Raw genomic sequence first — 22,480 nt, 5'->3', positions numbered from 1 at the left:
TGGGAGAGGAAGAAGCAGGCTCATAGCGGAGGAGACTGATGTGGGGCTCGATCCCATAACGCCGGGATCATGCCCTGAGCTGAAGGCAGATGCTTAACTGCTGTGCCACCCAGGCGCCCCAGGAGATACTAATTCTGAATAAGAGGACAGAGGAAGAATATATAAAGAAGACAATAACTGAATAAGACTTGGGAAAATTAACAGAGTTGTTCTAAACAATCTTATGGGGAGGTGGACTTTCAGTCAGTGAGAACAATATGAGAAAAGGTACAGAGCTTGAAGTACAGGGCCTGTAACCAAGTGAAGATCAAGCCAGATATAACGGGATATAACTGGGACTAAAGGTATAGGTGCATGTGGGGAAGGACAGAGATATTTGAAGATAAGCCTAGAACAACAGACTGGGTAGATTATGAAGGAGGGCTTTGACTGCCATACAAAGAAATGATAAGAAATAGGATGCCAATGAAGAATATTTTACTGAAGTATTAATATATCTGGAGCTGTGCTTTAGAAATACTGTTTAAAAACTCTATGGGGTGTATGTGGGCATAGCAGCACTATTCAAAGTTAAGGTGGTCTGACACAATGTTGTGATGTATTCATGTATGCCTTTCTTTATGAAATTAGACACAAATATGGCTATAATATTAAGAGTACATATGCCATTTATATGAGTGTTTCATGCACACATATATATTTCCTATACTTACACATGAGTATAATATTTTAGTCAAAATTATTTTTAATTTTATCATAATGTAATATACCACTTCGTATTGTATTTCTGCTCAAAAGAGAGCATTTCAATTTTGTTTCATTCGCATACATAGGGGAACTTAAATAGTGCAATACCAACCTGGGCCATATTAGAACTACTGGTTTAGAAATGAACATTGGCCAAAAGTCATTAGAAATGGATAGCTGTTTAGTGGTGTGTGGGAAATGAGTTGATGGTTACAGTCCAGTTCCTACTTAACAGGTGTCTACCTCATAAAAACCACCATCATAATCAGTACTTATTGGCACCTTTATTGTACATGTGAGGAGAGAAGCCAAGATTTAAGATTGCTTTCTCTTTTCTGTCAGGACTAGGTGGGGAGCTTCCTCTTAACCTTTTATATTGGCTTTACTGTTTTGTTCTAACAATATTAATTTCTAAGATGAATTTAGTGTCTAAGAAACATCTCTAGAGATGGTCACTGAGTTCATAAACAGACAGTGAATTCATTTTAGAAAATAATATTGTTAGAAGGAAAATACGGAGTCATTATACAAGGCTGTTTTTAATGAGACCATTTGAAGAGGTACCATTTCAAATCAGCAGTTTTAAAGACAGACAGGGATCTGTCCTGCTTGAACACCAGAAGAAAATTTATTTCTTAACATCATAAAAGAATCACATTCAAACTTAATCATGATTTACAGGGTGAAATAAACAGCTTTACTCAGTGTTGTTTGATTGTGATATTGGATGCTACTCAATGGAAGGAGAATTTGTTTTTCCACGCTTGCTAACATGTCACCTTCCACAGTTTATGTTTTAAGCATAAAATCCAGTTACATAGAAATAAATATTCAAAACAATTCATTTGCAGCGGTATTATTGAAAAACTTCACTTACTGGAAAAACTAGTGTCCAAATTCATCTTTTTCACAAAGCTGTATTCACAGATAAGAATATTTTATAAATATTCCACTGTGGAGTATTCAGACTCGATTGCTCTCACTTTGAAAAAATGTTTACTGGTCGCCTGGGTGACTCAGTTGATTAAGCAGCCCACTCTTGATTTCAGCTCAGGTCGTGATCTCAGAGCCCTGGGATCAAGGCCCACATCAGGCTCTGCGCTCAGCGGAGAGTCTGCTTGGGATTCTCTTTCTCCTTCTCCCTCTGTGTCTCCCCCTGTTCTCTCTCTCTCTCTCGAATAAGTAAATTAAAAAAAAAAAAATACTGAGGTGATGATAGGAAATAATTACCTCCATTTAAATGATTTAGTGTGATGTTTCAATGGTAGTTGTATTATTATTATTATTATTTTGAGATAGAGAGAGGGGAATGGGGGAGGATCAGAGGTAGAGTGAGACAGACAATTTTAAGCAGGCTCCATGCTCATTGAGGAGCCCTATGTGGGGCTCCATCTCATGACCTGAGATCATGACTTGAGCTGAAATCAAGAGTCAGATGCTTAACTGACTGAGCCACCCAGGTGCCCCTCGAAATTCATTTATATTTATTACACAGAAAACAAAAATAAAGATTCACAAACTTCTATATTTACAAGGAGCCTTATTGTAGTTAGAAAAGCCATAAAAAAAGAATGAACATGCGAACTTCCAGGAGAGAATTAAAACTATAAATCATTCATATTTTCCCCAGTGGCATCTTCACTTATATATCTGACCTCTGTTTATTGAAATTTTTCACCAAAGGAAATATTTAAATTAAAAAAAAGAAAGAAAAGGTAAAGCATTTTGACTGTGAAATGTAAAATGTATACATACTTGTTGATTGAACTCTCTCTTTTAATACAGAAACACATGACTGCTTTTCATAACTTTTCCATTCATTTTACACTGTTTCATATTCTCCCTTCATTCTTGCCTACAGACATAACTTTTAAGGAAGTGAGATTAAGTGTTCATACAAATTTATATGTTAAACTAAAAAATAAAATAAAGTTCTATATATTGGCTTAAATTTTTGAGTATTGCTATTCAATAAAGAGAAAATAACACATATTTATATAATTTGAGAGATAAGGCATTTTGAAATATCTCATTTGCAAGTGAGAAAAATTATCCAAGGTCATCAAACTAGTTAAAAGTAGAGTCAAAATTAGTATCCGTGTTACAGTATCCATTGTATAATAAAAGAGAAGACTTTTTACATAATATTAATGTAGTATGTTTTTTTGAATATGATGATAAGCCAAATTAAATTCTTCCACTGGTTTCCATTGTTTCTTTAGTCTGTGACTATAGATTTTTCTACCTTTTCTAAAGGTCTGTCTTATCTAAATCACAGTCAACTTATCTGGAAGTTTAGATATCTAGAAAACATTGAATGGTTTCAATTTTATGTTCTAATTTTGGTGTACATTTAAAAAATTTTCTATTTAAACCTGTCTTAACTGAACTATACTTACCTAAGGACCCTAGCACTGGGCCATGGCCTACCTATCTTTAAGAAAACTTTACATTGAATATGGGTACTGACTTTTGGTAAAAATTCAATGAGATATATATATATATATACACACACACACACACAACTTATATTATATTAAATTGAAGAAATAAAGATACAGGAATTCCTCCAGCACACACAGGTAGTATTCCACATATAAGCAGATAAACATATCTCGCTTGACTTTAAAATTGTTCCTAGGAGCAAGAATAGAAGCACATTTATCAATTTTACTCTTAAGTAAGCTGAAGATGTTAGTTAAAAATAAGTTTTCCTTGCTCTAAAAAAATAAGAGCAAGAAACTTTTATATAATCTCCTATTTTGTGATTGGTACAGATTATCTTTTTGATTTATGGTTTTTCTTTTTTTNCTTATATTATATTAAATTGAAGAAATAAAGATACAGGAATTCTTCCAGCACACACAGGTAGTATTCCACATATAAGCAGATAAACATATCTCGCTTGACTTTAAAATTGTTCCTAGGAGCAAGAATAGAAGCACATTTATCAATTTTACTCTTAAGTAAGCTGAAGATGTTAGTTAAAAATAAGTTTTCCTTGCTCTAAAAAAATAAGAGCAAGAAACTTTTATATAATCTCCTATTTTGTGATTGGTACAGATTATCTTTTTGATTTATGGTTTTTCTTTTTTTTAAGAACATCCATCAAAATGTTATTTCTGTCTAACCTTTCAACTCAATTTAGAAAAAAAAATAAAAAAATAAATTCAATTTAGGAAGCATATTCTGAACACTTAGTAGGCTCCTACACTTAGTAGTTAATGCACAAAATACTTTATGATATCTTTATTCTGATTATCACAACACTATCCACTGCACAGTTTAGTGTAACAGTAAAGATGTCATTTCTTACCTGACTTGATGTATCCCTCCCCCCCCAAAAAAAAACACAGCATAAAAAAACCCTTTGATATGAGTATTGACAGGTGAAGGTTCACAATGCTCAAAGAGATAAAGTGAAAACCTGTAATGAGTAAAAATTATATGTATGAACTAGANTAAAAATTATAAGTATGAACTAGAGTGATTATACCACAAAGCTAGTAAGGTCACAGAGAAAAAAGAAATCTTAATTTTATGATGCAGAGTTTTATTTTTTTAAAGATTTTATTTATTTATTTGACAGAGATAGAGACAGCCAGTGAGGGAGGGAACACAAGCAGGGGGAGTGGGAGAGGAAGAAGCAGGCTTCCAGCGGAGGAGCCTGATGTGGGGCTCGATCCCAGAACACCGGGATCACTCCTTGAGCCGAAGGCAGGCAGACGCTTAAGGACTGAGCCACCCAGGCGCTGCTGATGCAGTTTTCTACTCTCTTCGCACTCTTAATTTTATACAATTGCCATCCATCTGTTCATCTGAATGCCATTTATGCATTGCTGATCTCTGAAACTTTTCAAAAGTGGAAAATATTTCAAGGAATTTAAAGGCAGCTCAGGAAAGTGCTATGTTATGACACACTTCAATTTAACTTCTTCAGGTTTGTTTCCCTCTCTACCCAAGCACAACTCAAACGCGGCACCATTCAGTGCTATCCTTGCAGCATATTCTATGACTCCTCAAACATTATCGCCACCTGTCAAACCTGGCATGAAATAACCTGCAAGGTTTTTATGTTGATTTTAAGGAATTAGAAGCATCAAGCATGTTATTTATTCTGGGTTTATCTCCAGTGATGTACACTGTTACCAGCAGCACTGGATTGCATCCTGAATAATCTTGTCAGGATTGGCTGCTGAAGTATTATATTGTTGTCTGGATTTAAGTTGTCTATATGGTGCACCAAAATTTACTTTTTTTAGAAGACTTCAGTCTAAGTCCAGCCAATAAGAAATCTAGTTCCTCAAAATAAAAATTTATAAGACCATTTCCCAAAATTAATGCCGAAGTTTAGCATCTTGGTATTTTTTATAAATTTATTTACAAAATTAGAGCCTCATCTCTAACACTCTCCAAATTAAAAAAAAAAAAGTATTTGTTATAGGTTTGCTTTTCTTGCTCATGAAGAACAAGAAGATATGACTATGCAAGTATATAAAAATATTAGAGAAGAATTTTGCAAAATAATTTTTGGTAATGCATATTTGACAGACGTTTCAAAATCTTGAATATCAAAAAAAAAGTAAAATAAATTTCTAGAGTGAAGGCTGGAATAATACAACAAGAAGTGTGAAGACAAAGCACAGTAGATACCTGGGAAGCCAATGCAAGTCTGAGTTAGAGACTGTTTCTCCCACATGCTCAACTCATTGGTCTTGCTCCCTCAGAGTCCACTGTTCTTTTCTCCAGACAGCACTGATTCGCTCCATCGGAGGGCTGCACACTGGCCTGGCTAAGCCAGAGTCGGACCACTCATATATCCAGCAACAGATCTAGGTCTTATTGTTCTCACAGGTTAAAATTAGGAGTTGGGATTAGATGAATTATTCTTATACATTTTTGGTCAAACGTCCCTGTGAGAATTAAAGGAAAGATTTGGAAACTCTCCCCTCAAACAGGAAAAAAGCACACAAACACAGCATTTTAGAGGTTGTAAGCCTATCTATAGCCTCCCAATTAAGAATCCAGAAACAATATTTTTTTTTAAATAGTATACATGATTTTATAATATGCATGAGTACAGGGCTTTGGAATAATATTAATAATCTTTTTGGGCTTTCCTATAATTACAAGCCATCTGAATTGAGCATGCATTTAAGAGTGTTGCCTCAGGAGCCAGACCACCCATGTAGTGTTAAAATAATTAAATGACAATGCCATTAGGGGAAGGGTAGCTTTAATACTTTGGTAGCCTGTGTAAGCAAAACAAAACCTAAGCCAGAGTCAGTGCCTTGGAATCTGAGAAAACAAAACTTCAGAACAACCAATCACAAACAGCCAACTAGGCTTTACCAAATGTGAGAATGACTTAAACTATAGCCAATCAAATAATTTTCTCACTTTGCTTCCATAACTTCTCTATAAAAACCTCTCCTCCAGCTCCTATTGGTGAACACTCCAAACTACTTTTGGTTTGGGGCTGCCCCATTCAAACTAATGTTTGCTTAAATAAACTCCTGAAAATTTTAATATGCCTCAGTTTATCTTTTAACACTAGCAATCTCCATTCAAACACAAACTTCTTGTGTAACATCAGGAAAGTTACTTACCTTTTCTTTCCTTCATTTCCGTCCTTGGTTAATCAGGGATAACAACATGTATACTTAACTCATATGGTCACTGTGGGTATTAAATTAGTGGTATCTGTGCATGTGTGTGTGTGTATGTAACCTGGGTCTGGGATTTATATATCCATGCTTTGAACAGGGCCTGGAACGTGGTTAAGTGTTCAATTTATCTAAATATTGCTTGTATAATTTTATAAAAAGCAACTATAAATATGAATAAAAATAAACTAAAAAATCTTTTATTAACTCATTTAGGTGATTTTTTTCTCTCTTTCTACAATTTCAGGACCTTGCTTCTTATACACAAAAAGCAACCATATTATCTAATTTGCGATGTGACTTTCTATACATTATCTGTACTTTTTTTTTTTTAAGATTTTTTTTTAATAATTTGACAGAGAGAGAGAGAGACAGCCAGCGAGAGAGGGAACACAAGCAGGGGGCATGGGAGAATAAGAAGTAGGCTCCCAGTGGAGGAGCCTGATGCGGGCTCGATCCCAGAATGTGGAGATCACGCCCCGAGATGAAGGCAGAAACTTAACAACTGAGCCACCCAGGCGCTCCATTTATCTGTACTCATGTTTATGGTTTCTAAGTGAATAAAAAAAGAAAATAAGAGTATTTTTTTATATTACCACAGGAAAAGGGTGAGTAGCTGCTTCCAAAGGAAGAAAACACGGGGAACAATATAATTAGTAATGCTAAATGTCTACGTACTAACCTCATTTGCACTTAGCATCTCTCACAGTATAATGTGTCTTGGGATCACGTTCTTCTTCTCCCATTTCTTTTGAATAATGACTACCGGGCTTCCCTCCTCATGAGGACTGATGGCATAAAATTATTTACATTTATATGTATATTCACCATTTAATGGAACTTTTCTAAAAGGCTTTCTTTCCTTGCTGAGCTAATTTGCCCCTATTTTTAAAGTAAGTTTCAATTTGAGCTTTTCTAATCTGAATATATAAAATTAATATCAATAGATTTCTGAAATATTTCATTGTCCACCTATACTTTTTTCAGCTGAAAATCAGATATTTTAGATAAGATTTGGTTCAAAATTGTTACACCAGATGCAATTTACCTTTTAACCTTAAATCCTTCAATATCTCCCCTTCCTTTTCCTCATTCTTCCCCTAGTGAAGTGTGACAGATAAAAATGTCATTTCTGTTAAACAAGAGAACATTTACACTCAACATCACTTTCCACCCCCATTCTTACACTTATGATGAAAGTAGGTTAAAATATAAATATAGCTGGAAAGGGAAAGCCACACATTTTCTGCTTAGTGAAACAACCCCCCCACCCCCAGACACACACTTCTTTTTTCCCTCACAGCACTGTTGCCTTGCTGGTACTATATTCTTCCTTTTCCACAAACAGCTGTTACATTCACTATGCAATTCACCAATTTTCTATGGCCAACTATTTTTCAAGTCCTATAATTCTGCCTTCATTTTCTCATCCAAATATGAACATACCCCTCCCCCTGACATGCACAGAGACACACTCTATTTTAGGTGCCATGGCATGTCAATAGCATCAATCACCATTCGCACCATCGATCATGCAGCTATGAAGCCGTTGGATGACATCTGCCATAACACCCTCTGTGCTACGATAATGCACTTGAATTCTGATGCAGGAGGATATTGGTCTGCAGACTTACAATCAATCACAGCATCTTTTCAAGCAGGATATCTTGGAGATGTAACAGACAGTTAATCACACATTCTTAGAGTATATTTGGATACGAATAAGAGAGAGTTCCATGTTGTTGACTAATATTAAATAATTAAAATATAATTCATAATGCTCCCAACAGCCAATGTCATACTTGTTATTTCAAACAATGTATTGCTCTTTCAACGTTAGTCCTTTTCCCTATAAATATCAGTATTCTAGGGTCTTTGTTTATCATTAGATTTTAGCAAGATTTGTGGCAATCTAAAACACAAAGCATAAAGACAAAGTAATCTCATATTAAGTGTTCCTGACTCTAGTGTCATTTAACATATGCACATTTTATACAGTAATATATTCCTTGCATTGTTGATGGTGGTCTCTGGTATACAGCAAAATTGTAATTTAAGACAGTGAATGTGAATAAATTATAAGGAAAATTTTGTAAATGGAAATAGTAAAATAAATGAACAGTAAAATATACCGGTTAGAATTGTTTAACTTGATTTAATTTAAAACTAAGTCATTATATTCTAACCCTTTAGAACACTTACTGATTTTAAAATTTCATCATTCTAACACTTACTAAATGCATTATTGATACTTAAATGTATTTAATACAAAATAAGTTTTCTGCAAGGCTTGGAATAAGGAGGAAAATACCATTGTCCTGAAAAACAGAAATTTTGAGGGAAGAGACAATGTTTTTTGAGATAGAGTTCTCTCACTCTTATTTACAAATCGCAGAAAATCTGGGAGAAAACAAAGACAGGTTTTGCCCCAAGAGGATGTTTCATTATAACATACTTCTCAGAGGAAAGAGTAGCTAACAGAGAGGCTTGGAAGGAAGAAGAGGGCAAGTGTTCAGGTCCCAGGGTCGGCCTTCTCTTCCTGGGGTTAGAAGTTTCCAGGGCGGGGTGTAGGGTAAAGGCGCAGAGGGTCCTTCCCCTAATAGTCATAAAGCCCTGTCATTTGGAAAGAAGAGGCAGATTGCTTCCAAGATGACAAATGCTGTAGGAGGATTTAAATGTGGTAAAGCCTAGTGTGGACCAGATATTCTAATTACTGAAATTTGGATTTTTATGTGAGATCTGATATTTAAATCTGGCTAATATCTTTAAACACTTTGAAGGTATATATATATAATATATTATTGGGTTTGTAGGACACCAACTTATAACCTCATTTCAAATCCATGAGTTTCCTCAATATGAAAAAATCTGCCCTTTCTGCTTTGGTATTTGGGTTTAATTTCATGGATAGAGAAAAATTTACTGAATAATGACTTAATGATTTGCATTAACTTCATATGTTCCATAATTGCCTGTCTCCATGCTTTATCTATGAATTTTTTCTTCCCTCACAAATCTCCTTTTTCAAGGAATATCCACCTAATAACTTCCTTAAATTGTCCTCTCTTTGAAGACCATTTTTAAATGCTACCAGCTCTGTGAAACTCTTCCTGTTTTACTCTGAAGAGAATTAACATTTTTTTCTTTCTGTGTTCCCATCTTTTTATTACTCACTTTTCAAACTCTGCCTTAATTTATACACTTCTGCTCCTTGATATCATTCTGCTATTATACACTCAGAAAAATACTTACCAAATTGGGCCAAGTGCTTGGATGAGATTTAAAAATATTCCCTAATAAAGTAATTTTGTAGTTTAGGAGTTTGTAATGAATTATCCATGTAACAAACATAGCTTAGAGCCCTTATGTTCACAGGTATACATGTTAATTCTGCCTTCATGATGTGCTCTGCTTTAATCTTACCATATAATGAAGTGGTTTAATTAATCAAATTAATCAAATAGTGTAAAAGATATAAGAAAAATATCTATATGTTTGCTGCATGTACATAAATACACACACACATACACACCAACTCTTCATGCCCTGACCATTAAACAACTGGATACATAAAATACACTTATCCACGCCGCATCCACTAAAAGGCATTTCTGGAAGATTGCTCATATGTATTATACACTGCACAAAGTGGTTAACATACTTTAGAAATGACTCCTATTTTATGGTTTATCTTACCCAAATCTAAATCAGTCTCATTCTGAAGTTCATCCTTTTTCCACCATAGTATGCATCTTTAACCACGACTAAGGACCTCAAGCAACTGGTAAGGTCAAGCAACTTCAATAAGGAAAGCATCCTCTTACCAGAGTGGGAAACTAAAGGCAAATAATTTTTTGCTTCCATCTGGGATATGTAAATTTGGAATATATAAAATGCAAGATTAGGTCTGGCTGGATTGAATTTGTAGGGCTTAATGCTGAATAGACTGCCCTGAAGACCAGGGATGCTTGTGCTGAAAATCAACTTGAACTCTAGGTAGTGGAGCATTTATCACATTTTATTGCAATTATTTCTCCATATAGCTCTACCCTGCTCTGGATCTTGAGCTATTTACCTGAATAGTCTTCATTTCTGGGCCCTCTGCACCAAGCTCAAGTATGTGATTCTCATAGATACTCACTCACCCACTGAATGAATTCATAGATGAATTAATGTATGAATCAAGATAGGGACTGGTTGATGATCATTGAAATTTTCCTTCTCGATTGTCCTAACCAACGGAAGCAAGTTGTAAATTCTATTCATTCTACAATTGAAAAAAATACATATAGTAGGAAAATAATATGCATCCTGAAGTTTTCACTGGTAATTTTATTCAAGGATGCATTCACTTAAACTACAAGTATCTATGTTGTGCCTTTCATGTGCCAGACACAGTATTAAGTGACAAAGAACTTTACAAGGCATAAGTCAGAAAGACATGTATTTATATTCAGGGTGGTAGTTCTCAACTGGAAACTACTTTGGCCCTCAGGGAACATTTAAATGTCTGGAGACATTTCCAATGTCAGGATCGGGGGAGGGTGTCCTTGCATAGAGGAATGCTGCTAAACATCTTACCAGGCTCAGGGAAAGCTCCCCAAAAAAGAACTGCCTGGCCCAAAATGTCAATAGTGCTGAGACTGAAAATCCTGATTTACAAGGGTCATGAGAGAATATGATAAATACCGTACTTAATTGGTTCTGAAATAATACCTTAGGTGGTCATGGAAAGACAAAAGAAGAGGAACACGTGGATTGGGGCTTCATGTCTGTTTGCCAAGAATATAAGATGATGGAAGAATGTGATATTTCTAGAAAAGAAAGGGAATATGTACAAAGTTATAGACAAGAAATCTAGTATGTTTGGAGTATATGATAGTTAACATTATGTGGAACTATTCCAGAGAGTGAGACAAGAGATTACCCTAAATGAGGTATGAAATAACCTCCTTAGTATGATATAGTCATATCCAGTCATATGACATGGAATCCTTTTGTGTCATACTCAGGAGACTAGCTCACACTCTAGATAACTGGAGAGTCCATGATTAACTTTTTAAACAAAGGAATATAATAATGAAATATGCTATACTTTTAATAAAAATTACAAGACAAATTGAAGAGTGTGTCGGAATGAGGTGGTACTTACTGGAGGCCAAAAAAACAGACTTTGTTTTCAATGAAACCTATGAAAGATTATTTGCCAAACCAAGGCTTCAACAATGAAAAAGGAAAGAATTTAAGAATAATTAGGAAGCTGAGTGAAAGTAGTTTGTGAAACTCATCCATGAAGTGTAAAAGTGATTGAACAGTAAAAACGACACTTAAGCTTCTGGTTTGCCCTATTAATTCCTGGATGATATTCAAGTGGAAGTGCCCAGTAAGTATTTGGATGCGGAATTTGGAAGGTAGTGCTGGGTGGGAGACATTGATTTTGGAGTCATCGGCATAAAGATGACCCACAGGACTGATACACTTATCGGAAGAAAAGATAGAGAATGAAAGTATAAAAGAACCCAAGAGAAGTCCAACAAGGTGACTGAGTCAGCTTCTAGGAATCCAAACTAAGCCTATGGAAAGGTTAGTAAGAAACTCCTTAAGTGATGCAGAAAGTTCAGTATCAGCAGGATAAACATGTCTGACCATTTTTCATCAAATACATTTTTTACAAAATAAATTAACAATAAATTAATAAAAATCTGATCTGAGGGCACACTTCTGATATTGCATACTTCCACTCATGAGATGAATAAAAGGTACAACCACCTCTGTGCTAAGACACAAATAGACATATGTGTTACACATAGCAGATGCTCAGTAAGTATTTCTGAAAGGTTGGAGTATCTGTAAAATGTGTGAGAGGTACAGCAAACTCATAACATTTCTAATAAAGTGGAGTGTGACTGACAGAGAAGCTAGGTCAGACATGGCAGAGGCTAAAGCTAATCTCCTACGAGCAACTACCCCACAAATCTTTTTTCAATTTGTAAACACCAACATTATTCTGGAAATAGAAGAAAAAAGCTGATTATCATAAGTGCATTAAAAATAGATGAAGTGGGGCACCTGGGTGGCTCAGTCAGTTAAATGTTGCCTTAATTCAGCTCAGATCATCATCCCTGGGTCCTGGGATCCAGGATGGCCTCAGGCTCCCCATTCAGCAGGGAGTCTGAGTCTCCCTCTTCCTCTGCCCCTCCCCCTTTCATGCTCTCTCTCTCTCTCTAATATAAATAAATAAATAAAGTAGATGAAATATTTTTATTCCTTCTTGTGTCTTTTGGATTTATTAGGTTGGGAGGGAGGGTAGTTAAGATTTATTCTACATTATATAGGTGAACAACTAACTTCACTTTACTAATTTTTTTTGTAATAGATAGCACTTCATTGGAAATTAAAGAAATCTCTTCGAAGTTTCAAGGGGTGCCTTCAAATTTCAAGATTAAATAACAGCGTATATTTTTCATGTCTTGAGATATTTCTATCTTTACCTTATTGCCCTTGATCTTTCAGAAAGAAAAGTGGCTTGTGGGTTGTTTTTGTTTTGTTTCATATCCTCAAATGTCAATGCCTTTCTATAAACTTTGTCATTTTTATTGTTTTTTTCTGAACCATCCAACCCTTTCAGGAACTTGGTTCCTTTATGCTTTCTTCCCTATATTTCACTTTTTAAAATTGACTTTTGGGAAAACAAGTAATATGAGTCACTCATATTATATCATAGTGTGCATTAAAATGCTAACATACTAAGTAACCAGTGTATTAATTAACTATCACTGAAGTAACTATAACTGTAGAATAAATGCATCCATTTTCTTGTGTTTAAGGCATCAATGAAACTGTTAGTGTGCTTTATCTGGTTGCAATACAAAGGAAGAAGAATCATTTTTGAATGCTGAAATTATACTACGCAGTAGTCTTCCCTCACATAAATGTACTGAAATGAGATTCTCTCCCCATCCAGTTCAGGAGGTAACTATTTGTGTTTCTTCTTTCAGAGACGTAGTTTCAACTTAAGTGGATTCACTTGAAGAGAAGCAATATTTTTTTTAATGTGTTAATACAAATATAGGTTATTTCTCTTTGCTCTAGAACTTTCCTTATGCAGTTTTATTTCCCACAATGCCTTTCCTCCCACTACACATGTGCGCACACACACTGGAGAAGAATCTTCTTGATCTTCCTTTATGGACAGGTGAAGGCCTTTAACAGCCCATTTACCCCTACTCTTCATTCAGGGAAAAGTAATCCACTTTTGAACAATTTTGAGTAGTTAGCATACTACTCCTGGGTAAAGCTACCTTTTATTATCACTCTGAGTGTTTTCATATGTATTTATGATACACTTACTTTCTTTGATTCAAAATTTTTCTTTAATTAGTCATTTAAATTAATCTATCCCATTTACCAGATGACTTCATAGTTTGCTTTCAAGCATCTATGACTCTTTAAGAAATGTTCCCAGTCTGCATAAGACTGATTTTTATACTTGATAATGAGCTGTTTGTACTTCTAATAGACTTTAAGTGGCTTATTCTCCATACATTAAGTACCTCATCAAATCTTTAGACAAATACTCTCCAATATGGAAACGGACAGTGTGATGATGAAAATATTCCATTACACTGTCCAATCTGGTCTGGTCTCCACTAGTTGTGTGTGGTTGTTAGATAGTTGGAATGTAGTTAGTGCAACAAATTAATTTAATTTTAATTAATGTAAATTTATATTATAGTCATGTGTGTCTAGTGGCTGTTGTACTGGGCAGCAAAGCTTTAGCTGACTATGATCGGGGATTCAAATTCATAAAAAATGACATATACAGTACAATTTTCCTTATTACCTTGTAGAGTAGTTGGCAAAGATAGTGTCAGAAAATAATAAATATTTTCATATACCTCCCTACTATAATTTACTTAGTGAGATAAACCTAGTTTGAAAATTTCACTTAAAATTGATATCTTTGGGGCACCTGGGTGACTCAGTCCATTAAGCCTCTAGCTCTTGATTTTGGCTCAGGGCATGATCTCCAGCTCCTGGGATCCAGCCCACCGCAGGCTCACTGGGAAGTCTACTTGTCTCCCTCCTCTCTGCCCCTCCCCCCACCCATGCAAGCACGCATGCATTCTTTTACAGCCATTACGATATCATGATATTCATAAAAACTAAAACTTTTTTTAAAAAAAANTGGGATTTATATATCCATGCTTTGAACAGGGCCTGGAACGTGGTTAAGTGTTCAATTTATCTAAATATTGCTTGTATAATTTTATAAAAAGCAACTATAAATATGAATAAAAATAAACTAAAAAATCTTTTATTAACTCATTTAGGTGATTTTTTTCTCTCTTTCTACAATTTCAGGACCTTGCTTCTTATACACAAAAAGCAACCATATTATCTAATTTGCGATGTGACTTTCTATACATTATCTGTACTTTTTTTTTTTTAAGATTTTTTTTTAATAATTTGACAGAGAGAGAGAGAGACAGCCAGCGAGAGAGGGAACACAAGCAGGGGGCATGGGAGAATAAGAAGTAGGCTCCCAGTGGAGGAGCCTGATGCGGGCTCGATCCCAGAATGTGGAGATCACGCCCCGAGATGAAGGCAGAAACTTAACAACTGAGCCACCCAGGCGCTCCATTTATCTGTACTCATGTTTATGGTTTCTAAGTGAATAAAAAAAGAAAATAAGAGTATTTTTTTATATTACCACAGGAAAAGGGTGAGTAGCTGCTTCCAAAGGAAGAAAACACGGGGAACAATATAATTAGTAATGCTAAATGTCTACGTACTAACCTCATTTGCACTTAGCATCTCTCACAGTATAATGTGTCTTGGGATCACGTTCTTCTTCTCCCATTTCTTTTGAATAATGACTACCGGGCTTCCCTCCTCATGAGGACTGATGGCATAAAATTATTTACATTTATATGTATATTCACCATTTAATGGAACTTTTCTAAAAGGCTTTCTTTCCTTGCTGAGCTAATTTGCCCCTATTTTTAAAGTAAGTTTCAATTTGAGCTTTTCTAATCTGAATATATAAAATTAATATCAATAGATTTCTGAAATATTTCATTGTCCACCTATACTTTTTTCAGCTGAAAATCAGATATTTTAGATAAGATTTGGTTCAAAATTGTTACACCAGATGCAATTTACCTTTTAACCTTAAATCCTTCAATATCTCCCCTTCCTTTTCCTCATTCTTCCCCTAGTGAAGTGTGACAGATAAAAATGTCATTTCTGTTAAACAAGAGAACATTTACACTCAACATCACTTTCCACCCCCATTCTTACACTTATGATGAAAGTAGGTTAAAATATAAATATAGCTGGAAAGGGAAAGCCACACATTTTCTGCTTAGTGAAACAACCCCCCCACCCCCAGACACACACTTCTTTTTTCCCTCACAGCACTGTTGCCTTGCTGGTACTATATTCTTCCTTTTCCACAAACAGCTGTTACATTCACTATGCAATTCACCAATTTTCTATGGCCAACTATTTTTCAAGTCCTATAATTCTGCCTTCATTTTCTCATCCAAATATGAACATACCCCTCCCCCTGACATGCACAGAGACACACTCTATTTTAGGTGCCATGGCATGTCAATAGCATCAATCACCATTCGCACCATCGATCATGCAGCTATGAAGCCGTTGGATGACATCTGCCATAACACCCTCTGTGCTACGATAATGCACTTGAATTCTGATGCAGGAGGATATTGGTCTGCAGACTTACAATCAATCACAGCATCTTTTCAAGCAGGATATCTTGGAGATGTAACAGACAGTTAATCACACATTCTTAGAGTATATTTGGATACGAATAAGAGAGAGTTCCATGTTGTTGACTAATATTAAATAATTAAAATATAATTCATAATGCTCCCAACAGCCAATGTCATACTTGTTATTTCAAACAATGTATTGCTCTTTCAACGTTAGTCCTTTTCCCTATAAATATCAGTATTCTAGGGTCTTTGTTTATTATTAGATTTTAGCAAGATTTGTGGCAATCTAAAACACAAAGCATAAAGACAAAGTAATCTCATATTAAGTGTTCCTGACTCTAGTGTCATTTAACATATGCACATTTTATACAGTAATATATTCCTTGCATTGTTGATGGTGGTCTCTGGTATACAGCAAAATTGTAATTTAAGACAGTGAATGTGAATAAATTATAAGGAAAATTTTGTAAATGGAAATAGTAAAATAAATGAACAGTAAAATATACCGGTTAGAATTGTTTAACTTGATTTAATTTAAAACTAAGTCATTATATTCTAACCCTTTAGAACACTTACTGATTTTAAAATTTCATCATTCTAACACTTACTAAATGCATTATTGATACTTAAATGTATTTAATACAAAATAAGTTTTCTGCAAGGCTTGGAATAAGGAGGAAAATACCATTGTCCTGAAAAACAGAAATTTTGAGGGAAGAGACAATGTTTTTTGAGATAGAGTTCTCTCACTCTTATTTACAAATCACAGAAAATCTGGGAGAAAACAAAGACAGGTTTTGCCCCAAGAGGATGTTTCATTATAACATACTTCTCAGAGGAAAGAGTAGCTAACAGAGAGGCTTGGAAGGAAGAAGAGGGCAAGTGTTCAGGTCCCAGGGTCGGCCTTCTCTTCCTGGGGTTAGAAGTTTCCAGGGCGGGGTGTAGGGTAAAGGCGCAGAGGGTCCTTCCCCTAATAGTCATAAAGCCCTGTCATTTGGAAAGAAGAGGCAGATTGCTTCCAAGATGACAAATGCTGTAGGAGGATTTAAATGTGGTAAAGCCTAGTGTGGACCAGATATTCTAATTACTGAAATTTGGATTTTTATGTGAGATCTGATATTTAAATCTGGCTAATATCTTTAAACACTTTGAAGGTATATATATATAATATATTATTGGGTTTGTAGGACACCAACTTATAACCTCATTTCAAATCCATGAGTTTCCTCAATATGAAAAAATCTGCCCTTTCTGCTTTGGTATTTGGGTTTAATTTCATGGATAGAGAAAAATTTACTGAATAATGACTTAATGATTTGCATTAACTTCATATGTTCCATAATTGCCTGTCTCCATGCTTTATCTATGAATTTTTTCTTCCCTCACAAATCTCCTTTTTCAAGGAATATCCACCTAATAACTTCCTTAAATTGTCCTCTCTTTGAAGACCATTTTTAAATGCTACCAGCTCTGTGAAACTCTTCCTGTTTTACTCTGAAGAGAATTAACATTTTTTCNTGGAAATAGAAGAAAAAAGCTGATTATCATAAGTGCATTAAAAATAGATGAAGTGGGGCACCTGGGTGGCTCAGTCAGTTAAATGTTGCCTTAATTCAGCTCAGATCATCATCCCTGGGTCCTGGGATCCAGGATGGGCTCAGGATCCCCATTCAGCAGGGAGTCTGAGTCTCCCTCTNCCTCAGGCTCCCCATTCAGCAGGGAGTCTGAGTCTCCCTCTTCCTCTGCCCCTCCCCCTTTCATGCTCTCTCTCTCTCTCTAATATAAATAAATAAATAAAGTAGATGAAATATTTTTATTCCTTCTTGTGTCTTTTGGNGCTCAGGATCCCCATTCAGCAGGGAGTCTGAGTCTCCCTCTTCCTCTGCCCCTCCCCCTTTCATGCTCTCTCTCTCTCTAATATAAATAAATAAATAAAGTAGATGAAATATTTTTATTCCTTCTTGTGTCTTTTGGATTTATTAGGTTGGGAGGGAGGGTAGTTAAGATTTATTCTACATTATATAGGTGAACAACTAACTTCACTTTACTAATTTTTTTTGTAATAGATAGCACTTCATTGGAAATTAAAGAAATCTCTTCGAAGTTTCAAGGGGTGCCTTCAAATTTCAAGATTAAATAACAGCGTATATTTTTCATGTCTTGAGATATTTCTATCTTTACCTTATTGCCCTTGATCTTTCAGAAAGAAAAGTGACTTGTGGGTTGTTTTTGTTTTGTTTCATATCCTCAAATGTCAATGCCTTTCTATAAACTTTGTCATTTTTATTGTTTTTTTCTGAACCATCCAACCCTTTCAGGAACTTGGTTCCTTTATGCTTTCTTCCCTATATTTCACTTTTTAAAATTGACTTTTGGGAAAACAAGTAATATGAGTCACTCATATTATATCATAGTGTGCATTAAAATGCTAACATACTAAGTAACCAGTGTATTAATTAACTATCACTGAAGTAACTATAACTGTAGAATAAATGCATCCATTTTCTTGTGTTTAAGGCATCAATGAAACTGTTAGTGTGCTTTATCTGGTTGCAATACAAAGGAAGAAGAATCATTTTTGAATGCTGAAATTATACTACGCAGTAGTCTTCCCTCACATAAATGTACTGAAATGAGATTCTCTCCCCATCCAGTTCAGGAGGTAACTATTTGTGTTTCTTCTTTCAGAGACGTAGTTTCAACTTAAGTGGATTCACTTGAAGAGAAGCAATATTTTTTTTAATGTGTTAATACAAATATAGGTTATTTCTCTTTGCTCTAGAACTTTCCTTATGCAGTTTTATTTCCCACAATGCCTTTCCTCCCACTACACATGTGCGCACACACACTGGAGAAGAATCTTCTTGATCTTCCTTTATGGACAGGTGAAGGCCTTTAACAGCCCATTTACCCCTACTCTTCATTCAGGGAAAAGTAATCCACTTTTGAACAATTTTGAGTAGTTAGCATACTACTCCTGGGTAAAGCTACCTTTTATTATCACTCTGAGTGTTTTCATATGTATTTATGATACACTTACTTTCTTTGATTCAAAATTTTTCTTTAATTAGTCATTTAAATTAATCTATCCCATTTACCAGATGACTTCATAGTTTGCTTTCAAGCATCTATGACTCTTTAAGAAATGTTCCCAGTCTGCATAAGACTGATTTTTATACTTGATAATGAGCTGTTTGTACTTCTAATAGACTTTAAGTGGCTTATTCTCCATACATTAAGTACCTCATCAAATCTTTAGACAAATACTCTCCAATATGGAAACGGACAGTGTGATGATGAAAATATTCCATTACACTGTCCAATCTGGTCTGGTCTCCACTAGTTGTGTGTGGTTGTTAGATAGTTGGAATGTAGTTAGTGCAACAAATTAATTTAATTTTAATTAATGTAAATTTATATTATAGTCATGTGTGTCTAGTGGCTGTTGTATTGGGCAGCGAAGCTTTAGCTGACTATGATCGGGGATTCAAATTCATAAAAAATGACATATACAGTACAATTTTCCTTATTACCTTGTAGAGTAGTTGGCAAAGATAGTGTCAGAAAATAATAAATATTTTCATATACCTCCCTACTATAATTTACTTAGTGAGATAAACCTAGTTTGAAAATTTCACTTAAAATTGATATCTTTGGGGCACCTGGGTGACTCAGTCCATTAAGCCTCTAGCTCTTGATTTTGGCTCAGGGCATGATCTCCAGCTCCTGGGATCCAGCCCACCGCAGGCTCACTGGGAAGTCTACTTGTCTCCCTCCTCTCTGCCCCTCCCCCCACCCATGCAAGCACGCATGCATTCTTTTACAGCCATTACGATATCATGATATTCATAAAAACTAAAACTTTTTTTTAAAAAAAGATTTTCTTTATTTATTTGACAGAGAGAGAGAGAGAGAGAGCATGCACAAGAGAGTATAGCCAGTGGGGAGCATTAGAGAGAGAGAGGGAGCAGCNTAAAAAAAGATTTTCTTTATTTATTTGACAGAGAGAGAGAGAGAGAGAGAGCATGCACAAGAGAGTATAGCCAGTGGGGAGCATTAGAGAGAGAGAGGGAGCAGCAGGCTCCTTGCCAAGCAGGAGCCCTACACAGGGCTAGATCCCAGGACCCAGGGATCATGATCTGAGCCTAAGGCAGACTCTTAACCTACTGAGCCACCCAGGTGCCCCTATAAAAACTACTACTGTTTATCGTCTTGTATTCTCCATGTTTTCATAGTTGCTGTTACCAATTTGTTTCCTCTCTAATTAGCTTCAATACTGCTGAAACTCAAATCCTATATACAATGATAGTTTTCAGCATATAAAGCTAGGTTTCATCTGTACTACAGTAAAACTGTTTTCCCCTCTAATTCCCTGGGCTGGAGTTCACTATTAAATAACTCTACTTAAAAAAAAAAAAATCCTAGATGATACTGATTCATTAGTAACCCATCTTTGTCTAACCCTGTAATTCAATTTCTTTTCCCCTTCTCTCTAACCTCCCTTCTTCCTCCTTCCTACTCCTCTTTCCTTTCTTACTGTTTCCAAGTGCTTACTAACACATACCGTATGCACAGTGACACATTTGTGTGTTTCCTTTTGCTACTGTAACAAATTAACACAAACTTAATGATTTAAAACAACACATATTTGTTGTAGTTCTGGATTTCAGAATTCCTAAAAATAAGGTGTCAGCAGGATTGCATTCCTTCTGGAATCTCTAGGGGAGATATTTCTTTGCCTTTTACAGCTTCTAAAGTCTGCCTGCCATAGAGCGCCTGGGTGTCAGTAGCTAAGTGTCTGCCTTCAGCTCAGGGCGTGATCCCAGGGTCCTGGGATTGAGCCCTGCATCAGGCTCCCTGCTCCACTGGGAGCGTGTTTCTTCCTTTCCCATTCCCCCTGCTTGTGTTCCCTCTCTCACTGGCTGTCCCTCTCTATGTCAAATAAATAAATAAAATCTTAAAAAAAAAAAAAAAAGTCTGCCTGCCTTCTCTGGCTCTTGGCTTCATCCTCCATCTTCAAAGTCCACTGGGTAGTACCTCCAAATCAATCTCCCCATCCTCTGCGGTCTCCCACTCTTTCTCCTCTGCTATCCTTGTCACATCTATCTCTCTGACTCTCTTTTCTTGCTTTTCCTCTTAACTGGACCATTGTGATTACTCTGGAACCAGCTAGATAATCCAGTATAATCTTTTCATGTCAAAATCTTTAACTTAATCACATATTCAAAGTCTCTTTTGCTATGAAGTTAACATAATCATAGATTCTGGGCATACATCTTTGGGGACCCATTATTCTGTCTACCATAGCACATATTTTATAACTCTTTAAAATATAAAAGTTATAATAATGTTTTGAAAGAGCTAATTATATTTGTGAATATACACACACACACACATTTATACTGACTTGCAATGCACACACCCACACACACACTCTTAAATAATACAGATTAACACACAAATAAGTAACTAGATGATGTGTGGTACAATAAGATGATTGATGTACTTATCCTTTGGTTTCATACATTTTTAAACTTTTATCCAAAAATTATACTTCGAAGATTCCTAAATAGCTCATGTATTTCCTGATATTACAAATCTCTTCTTTGGTGTTTGTATCCACCCAATTATGCTCTCACACACTATTCTTAACACAGATAGGATTTAATAATTCTTTGGGCCAACAGTTTGGTGATTCAAGTTGTATTTTAACAAATTTATTTATTTTCTTATTTCTTTAAAGATTTTATTTATTTATTTGAGAGAGAGAGAGTGCATGTGCACAAGGGGAGGGGCTGAGGAAGACAGAGAGAGAATCTGAAGTAGACCCCAAACTGAGGGAGGAGCCCAACACGGGGCTCAATCTGATGATGGCGAGATCGTGACCTGAGACAAAATCAAGAGTCCGACCCTTAACAGACTGAGCCCCTGAGGTATCCCTGAATTTTAACAAATTTATTGATATGTAAGTACAATAGTCTTGTTATAGCCAAGATATACTACGTTAATCATTCTACCTCTCTATATCAGGCCTATTACCCTAATCGAGTAGATTACGTTTGTGTCAGAATAAAAGCTTTCAATCTAAAAACCTACCAATTTAAACTGCCATGCCAAGCTTTTCTTAACTGAATGTGGATCTAGTTAAAAGACCAACTTTTGTCATGAAAATTTATGATCACACACCTAATTCAATTTGCTTTAAAGCACTTAACACTGTGTAGTGGAAAGACATTGGTCTAGAATCAGACTGAAATTGGCTTAACATCTGGTTTGGTGGCCCAGTAAACTATGACTTTTGGCTCATCTCTTCAGCTCCCTAAG

This window comes from Ailuropoda melanoleuca, chromosome 3 (assembly GCF_002007445.2).
Source record: "Ailuropoda melanoleuca isolate Jingjing chromosome 3, ASM200744v2, whole genome shotgun sequence".
NCBI classification, from domain to species: Eukaryota; Metazoa; Chordata; class Mammalia; order Carnivora; family Ursidae; genus Ailuropoda; species Ailuropoda melanoleuca.
The sequence above is the reverse complement of the archived record's forward strand: the minus strand, read 5'-3'. Positions refer to the sequence as shown.